Source organism: Vanessa atalanta, chromosome 23 (genome assembly GCF_905147765.1).
Source record: "Vanessa atalanta chromosome 23, ilVanAtal1.2, whole genome shotgun sequence".
NCBI classification, from domain to species: Eukaryota; Metazoa; Arthropoda; class Insecta; order Lepidoptera; family Nymphalidae; genus Vanessa; species Vanessa atalanta.
In genome coordinates this window covers 2,047,642-2,055,335 of record NC_061893.1, presented here as the reverse complement: position 1 = coordinate 2,055,335, position 7,694 = coordinate 2,047,642, and positions in this window count along the sequence as shown.

Here is a 7,694-nt window from a genome sequence, read left to right as displayed (position 1 = left end):
GACAAAGGCGCTGTAAGAAGTATTAACCATTCCTTACATCACCTATGCGCCACCAACCTTGGGAACCAAGATGTTAGGTCCCTTGTGCCTGTGATTACACTGGCTCACTCACCCTTCTAACCGGAACACAACAATACAGTGTACTGTTATTTGGCGGTAGAATATCTGATGAGTGGTGAGATATGGAACATATTAAAATTCTAATTGTTAATATTTCTAAAAATAAAGTTCACATTAATAACTTATAATGAAATGAATTACGATGAAATTTATTTACATAAGTTTTATTAAAATTACGGTCTTAACTATGTACAAATTAAAATTAAAACTAGTTAGTGTACAAATCATGGAAACTAAAACTTTTAACTAAAATAATGTGATATTTTTATATAGGTAAGTGTTGGTGATGTTTTTATTTACCCTTCCAATTAAGCGTAAAGCTTGAGCTAAGAATGGGGATGAAATTAGCACAAGGGTTCGATTTTCATTACATTAAAATAGATTTTACTGAAGAGGTAACGGATACACGGATAGAGTCGGGAGAAACTATTAGTTCTAAATAAATAATTATTAAATATATATGTAGATATATAGCAAGATACTATATCTACGACATCGTATTCGCCTATATACATCGGGTTCACCCGTACGGAGTCGGATTTCAATACGAATTATATATTTCTTGTATTAAAAATAAACTTGAAAACCGATCGCTTTGCCACCTAGTCAATCCAACTTATAACATAATTTCATAAATACACAAAACACCACTGGTTCAATTAGACCCTGACCCACTGCTTCTGCTACCGTTGAGGACAAAACCGGGCACGGAGGGAGACCTCGAGGCCAGTACCCAGCTTGACCTTCGCCAAGAAGGAAGAACACACACACACAAAAAATTTCATCAAAATTGATCTAGCTGGTAGCAGCACGTCTTCACTTTGTCTGGGCGAATTGAGAATTTTATTTACTTTCCAATCTTAGTACCACCTACCGTGTCCAATCTAAACCCTACATACACAAAAAAAAAGCTATTGATATCATTCAAGAGGGTAACTACTGAGTTTATTACATGTAGCTGGTTTTCATTTAATTTAATACTAACATGACGACTCAAAAGTGTTTTTATGAGCCTACTGAAATAGTATTTTGATTTTTATTCCAACTCGTTTAGGCGGAAATCTGTTGCATGAACACGTACAGAGAATATGTCCTTATATAAATATAAATAAATAAATATTGGACAACATCATATACATTACTCTGATCCCAATGTAAGTAGATAAAGCATATATGATAAGGATAGGTGTAGAGGACCTCTATTGAAAAGGTCTATTGAGTGACCAATTGTTATTAGTAGTAGAATTTTCATGTAACCATGTAAATATTAGTTTTTTTTAATGCTTTAGGTGATGGAAAGTAACTCTGAGTTGACATCTGCACCAGATGACTAGAAGATGAGGTAGTGCCTCAGAATTAAATTATTTATTGCAAACATTACATTACTTACATGTTAATGTAAATTTCCCACTGCTGGGCTAAGGCCTCCTCTCCCTTCGAGGAGAAGGTATGAAGCATATTCCATCACGCTGCTCTAATGAGGGTTGGTGGAATACACATGTGGCAGAATTTCGTTGAAATTAGACACATGCAGGTTTTCTTACGATGTTTTCCTTCACCGCCGAGCACGAGATGAATTATAAGCACAAATTAAGCACATGAAAATTCAGTGGTGCTCGCCTAGGCTTGAACCCGAAATCATCGCTTAAGATGCTCGTGTTCTAACCACTGGGCCATCTCGACTCTTTTTTATTATCAAAATATATCAAAAGGCCACTAATATGCTATCAAGACATTATATAAAACAATTAACTTCACTGAAATTTTATATTTAATTATAATTGGTAATTAGATGTTATATTTAAACTTTGGTTGTAATGAAAGCTTATTTTTTAATTAGAATTTCTTTGAAATTTTAAAAGGATCCTCATATAACTAGACTATGTTTTATTACTGAATTAATAGAAGCGGTTTATTTTAAAGATTCATTTCACTTCAATTACAATTTTCTTGATAACATTTTTAATTAAGTTACATGAAACGGCAAGTCATCTGTTACTCTTTTTTTTTTAATTAATGCTTATCTCTTTTTCTATCTATCTCTATCTTTTGATTTATCTCTGTATTTCTAGATATCATGATAATTAATAATTTTATTTGTACTCTAATTATGTAACATCACGTGAATCTTCAGCGATGATTCTGAGTTCAAACCCGGGGCAAACGCCATTCATTTGCTAAATTTAAACGGAAACATTGTAGGAACCCTGCATGGGTTGGATAAATGTACCACGTGTATGAATGTAACCAACCAGCATCGGATCGTGGTGGAGCGTGCTGGAGGAAGCTTCAACCTTTTCCTCAAAAGGGAAAAGAGGCCTATGCCCAGCTGTGGGACGTTAACAGGCAACTACTTTACATTGAACATTTCGTTCCCTTATAATGTTATTCTTTATATTTATGACTTAGTAATTTGTGATTAGTGCTTTTATATTCTTTATAATATTAAAAAAATTGAATTATGGAATGATGTCCTCGTGGCCGATTTCTACAAGGGCGGCCGATTTCAAGAAAACTGGCCAAATCAGAGAACATATTACAGTGCACAAATATGTGCGTAAACACAGGCGCACTCTCTATTCCCTAACTCTCATAATCAGATGGGAGAGCCATTCCGACACGACCGGTAAGATTGGAATTGGGAATAATAATAGGGAATAATAAATGAAGATAAATTAATGGAAATGGAGTTGAAATTTTAAAAACATCTCGTAGTTACATAAGCATACAAACATTTAAACATACACAGTTACAAAGAGATAATTTGCTAAAACTGTAAACAGTCCTTGCCTTTGCCAGAGTCGGATAGTAATACTTCAGTTTGCCAATTTTCGATAACCTTTATTAAACTGTATTAAATTTTTATACTGAAAATTTGTATGAATGGCCTGGTTTCTGAATCGCGCTATTGTTTGGTTCGACCAAAAACATATATAGTCTCTAAAACTTTGTGTGTTGTTGCAATTACGACGTAGTGGTAGTAAGAATGCCAGAACTACGTAAGTGGATTTTTGAATCGTGCGTGTACAAATTTTGACAAGTTCCATCCTTATAAATCAAAAATCAAAATATACTTTATTCAAGTAAGCTTTTACAAACACTTTTGAATCGTAATTTTTGAAACTATACGGAATGAAGATTCTACCGAGAAGAACCGGCAAGAAACTCAATAGTTACTCTTTTTCAACATTTCTTATACAAAGTTAAGTTAGTTAAATACAATTATATACGTATATAATACATATATCCTGCCTGGAAGTCAACAAGTATTAGCTCCACGCTTTTTTATCATCTACATAATCTTGTATAGAATAGTATGCTTTTTTATTAATGTATTTTTTTACAAATGATTTGAATTTATGATTCGGCAAAGTTAAATATATCTGCGGATTTTTATTATAGAAACGGATACCTTGCCTTAAGAAGGATTTATTGACTTTGCGGAGTCAGCAGCTTGGCGTTATACGCCAAGTCCTTACGTCACGTGCACATACAATGATTATCACTGATTTTATCAAAGTGCAGTATAGTGCAGATTATACCATTAAAGCGTAGTTAATTTGTCTTCGTAGTATCAATCGGTATTCTCGCCTGTATCGCAGTTGATTGATAGGAAAAAGTAGTTCAAAGTTACGTAACAGCCTCTCGATAAGTTTGCGTCGCGCTGCAGTGCAACCATTAGATAATTACTTAGAGTTTTAACCGCAGTCGTTTATACAGTTTAGACGTTGATTGTACAAAGCCAGACCAATAAGCTGTTTGTCAAATGTAATTGCAACTTTGTACAAATTGAAAATGCGAGTAGGAGTAAATACGTCTGTGAAGTGTATTTTCAGTTCACGTTGTAATTGGGGAACTGCCTCGTTACTCTAGTGACTTGGTTTTAAGTCTGTGAATTTCTGGGAGCTGAGTTTTATCCCCGAGTTGGGTCAATCGTTTTCGATATTTTCAGTCAAAAAATTCTCAGTAGCGGTTCGGTATTTTGCATTTAATGGTGCTTATCTCGTTAATTGGGAATGATATAAAGTCTGTACCTAAATGTTGACCCTGCACATTACTCTAACTGAAAAGCATGAGATAATGAGGTGTTTTAAAGTAAAATTAAAACAAAAAAATAATAATAGTAAGTAAGTCTGTAAATGTGCAAGTGCTGGGCAAACATTTTTTGAGGAGGTGGGTTGGAGCTTATTACATCACGCTGGTTCGATGCAGCACCGCGCGCGTAAATTTCCTGTCGATGTTTTCCTTCACCGTTGGTTGAATGAATTATAATACAACGTAAAGACATAAAAAAATTGTGGTACTTACCCGGAATGGAACTCTGAATCATCGGTTAAATTTAAATTCTTGTAAACACTAAAATTAGTACAAATTAAGTACATTAGGCCTCAAAGGTGTTGTGGTGCTTGTTTTGGATTTAAATTCTAGAATCTTAGTTATTAAAGATTTAAAAAAGTATAGCTGAAATTATTGTTTTTTGTACTCAGTAAATCGTTTAGACATTTTTACAACCACATCCAGTGAGATTGCAGAGACCTGGATGTTTGCTAATGGATTTTCTTAGTCTTTAGAAAGATTTTTTCAATCACCTTTGAGGCAGACAAGAACAAATGGTTTCGTACCCTTTTTTTACAAAACAGTAAAAACTAATTTAATCCCAATCGATACGTTTTAATCTGAGCTTTTTTCCCTATTGATGTTAAACACTAGCAAATTATGGATATTTTATGATTGTCACTTGTACGTTATAAGAATTCGTTTTGTTTTTCGTTTCTTGGTCATGTATGTCAATACAGCGTGACTTGTTTTTTTATTTGTGTGAAATAATGATTTCCTTCATATTCCCCAATTATCATTACACATCGATCGTCTCGTGTTCCTCAAGTTTGTAAAAAGCGCTTAATTTTTTTTTTTTTTTAATTTTCATTAAGATTAATTATATTATCAAAAGGAAAGATTCGACGATATTTTTGATACCCAGTAAAAATTTTAAAAATATTTTTACTGTATATTTTTGCGGAATTAACAAATACCTTTTTTTCACATTTTACGCACACAAGCAAGCCAGCACGTAGGCATGTAGGCACGTATGACACCCACCCATGCACGCACGTACGTCATGCAGCATGGACGCTTTTTATTTTGTTTGATTGCAATGAAAAGCTTCAAAAGAATCTCAATTTGATTTTAAAAGAAAACATCAGATTTAGTTTAAATTAATACAATTGTGATTTTAGTGTATTCGACAAATTTGTGTGACGTGTGTAACGACCGCTTCATGCAGTATCAATTAGTGTAATTAATTTTGTTTTGTTTCAGGTTTAACTACATTAATTGAATCTCATGATCACAATCATGTATTTTATTTAAATATACTCTTACTATTTTACAAGATTAAGTTAAACTTATATTTTGACGACCTCCGTGGTCGAGGTCACGGATTCGATTCCCGGCCGAGTCGATTTAGAAAAAGTTCATAAGTCTTCTCGAATTATTATTTATCTGTAGCATGGAAATCATTGAAATCTAACTCCACGATAGTGTTCCACTATTGATTAATTTTATCTTAGTTGATATAATGTTAGCGTTTTTTTATGTATATAGTAGGACACCAACGTCCAGAGACATTGGCGCTGATTAAAATATTGACCATTTCTTACATCGCCAATGAGCCGCCAACTGCATTGGTGCATTGGCTAATTGGCCATTTGTTCGTCCAACTATTTTCTTTATGAAACATAAAAAACATCTTGAAGAACAAAGCGGTAATGTCTCTTGTGCCTTCTTTGGGTCACTAATCATTGAAACCAGATGACAGTATTGCTTTTTGTATTGCTGTTTGATTTGATGAGAGATTTTACCTACCCTAACAGACTTGCATAGCTTATAAGGTAATTAAGTTTTATGTAATATAGTTTTCTTCGTCTCCTAAGTGTACTTTTACGGTCTTTATTTTTACTGGTGGTGGTAGATTTTTGACAATCAATAAGCAAGTGTAAACATTTCTATATTGAATAAAGATTTTTGACTTTGACTTTGACTGTTATACTACAAAAACACATTATGGTAAACTAAATAAGCCTGCACGAGTTTTGTTCGATAAATTTTAATTTTTAACTTTATCATAAGATTACATAAATTAAATTGTTTGTTAAAAAAAAAACTTTAATTAATAAAGCACATAATAATAATAAATAAATATTGGACAACATCACATACATTCCTCTGATCCCAATGTAAGTAGCTAAAGCACTTGTGTTTTGGAAAATCAGTAGTAACGACGGTACCACCAACAACCAGACCCAAGACAACATAGAAAACTAATGATCTTTTTCTAAATCGACTCGGCCGGGAATCGGACCCGGGACCTCGGAGTGGCGTACCCATGTAAACCGGTGTACATACTAATCGACCACGGAGGATTATTCATAACAAGATTATATACAAAAGTTAGAAAATAGTAACTTCTGTTTTTTTGCATAATAAAATAATTTATTTCTGTTCAAAATGAATTAGTTACTTCTGAATCAAATTATAATACGAATCGGCAAGATAAGAAATAATATTCTTGATAAGATATTAATAATTGAAATTACTTTATTAGGAATATTATATTAATAATTATGAAATATTGGATCGAAGGTTTTTTTTTATATATATATCTTAGATTAAAAAACAAAAGGCAGATAGGAGCATACGAAACATTAAAGTGAAGCAACAAAAGTGAATACAAAAATCAAAAGCGAATATGAATGGATCATGCCAAAACGGTTAAACGGATCTGAATGGCATTGGCACAGAGATAGATTATAATCTGGAATAGCAGATAGGTTACTTTTTGTCCCCAAAAGAATAAAAGAAGTCTCCTCATCTATTTAAAAAAAAGATTTAGAGCGTATTCCTCCAAAAACCAAACTGGTTATGGGCAGAATTTCACCCGACCCAGGTTGATTTATCGGATAACAAACAGTGATTCGTTTATAATTTTTGCTTTTATATGAAGCATGTATCTATAGACTATTAAAATGACTCCCTGATGAATAGTAGTCACCAACCTCTACAGACACTTTAATAAATATTAACCATTCCTTACATCACCAATACGGCATCAACGTTGGGAAACATATTGCCCTTGTTTCTGTATAAAAGAGCCAGGATGGTCCAGTGGTTAGAATGATTTCGGGCTCAAACCCAGGCAAGCACCACTAAATTTTCATATGCTTAATTTGTGTTTATAATTTATCTCGTACTCGGCGGCGAAGACACATCGCGAGAAAACCTGCATGTGTCTAATTTCAATGAAATTCTGCCCTATGTGTACCGGCCACCAACCCGCAATGGAGCAGCGAGGTGGAATGTGCTCCACACCTTCTCCTCAAAGGGAGAGAAGTCCTTCAGTGGGATATTTACAGGCTGCTTCTGTATCACACTGGCTTACCAACACTCCTAAGAGGAACACAAAATAAACATAAATTAAATATATTTGAATTAATTCACTGTTGTTATATATAATAACTTTGTCTTTTGTGAGGTAAAAAATACAGAATTACAATAGATATATTTGTAATTATTGT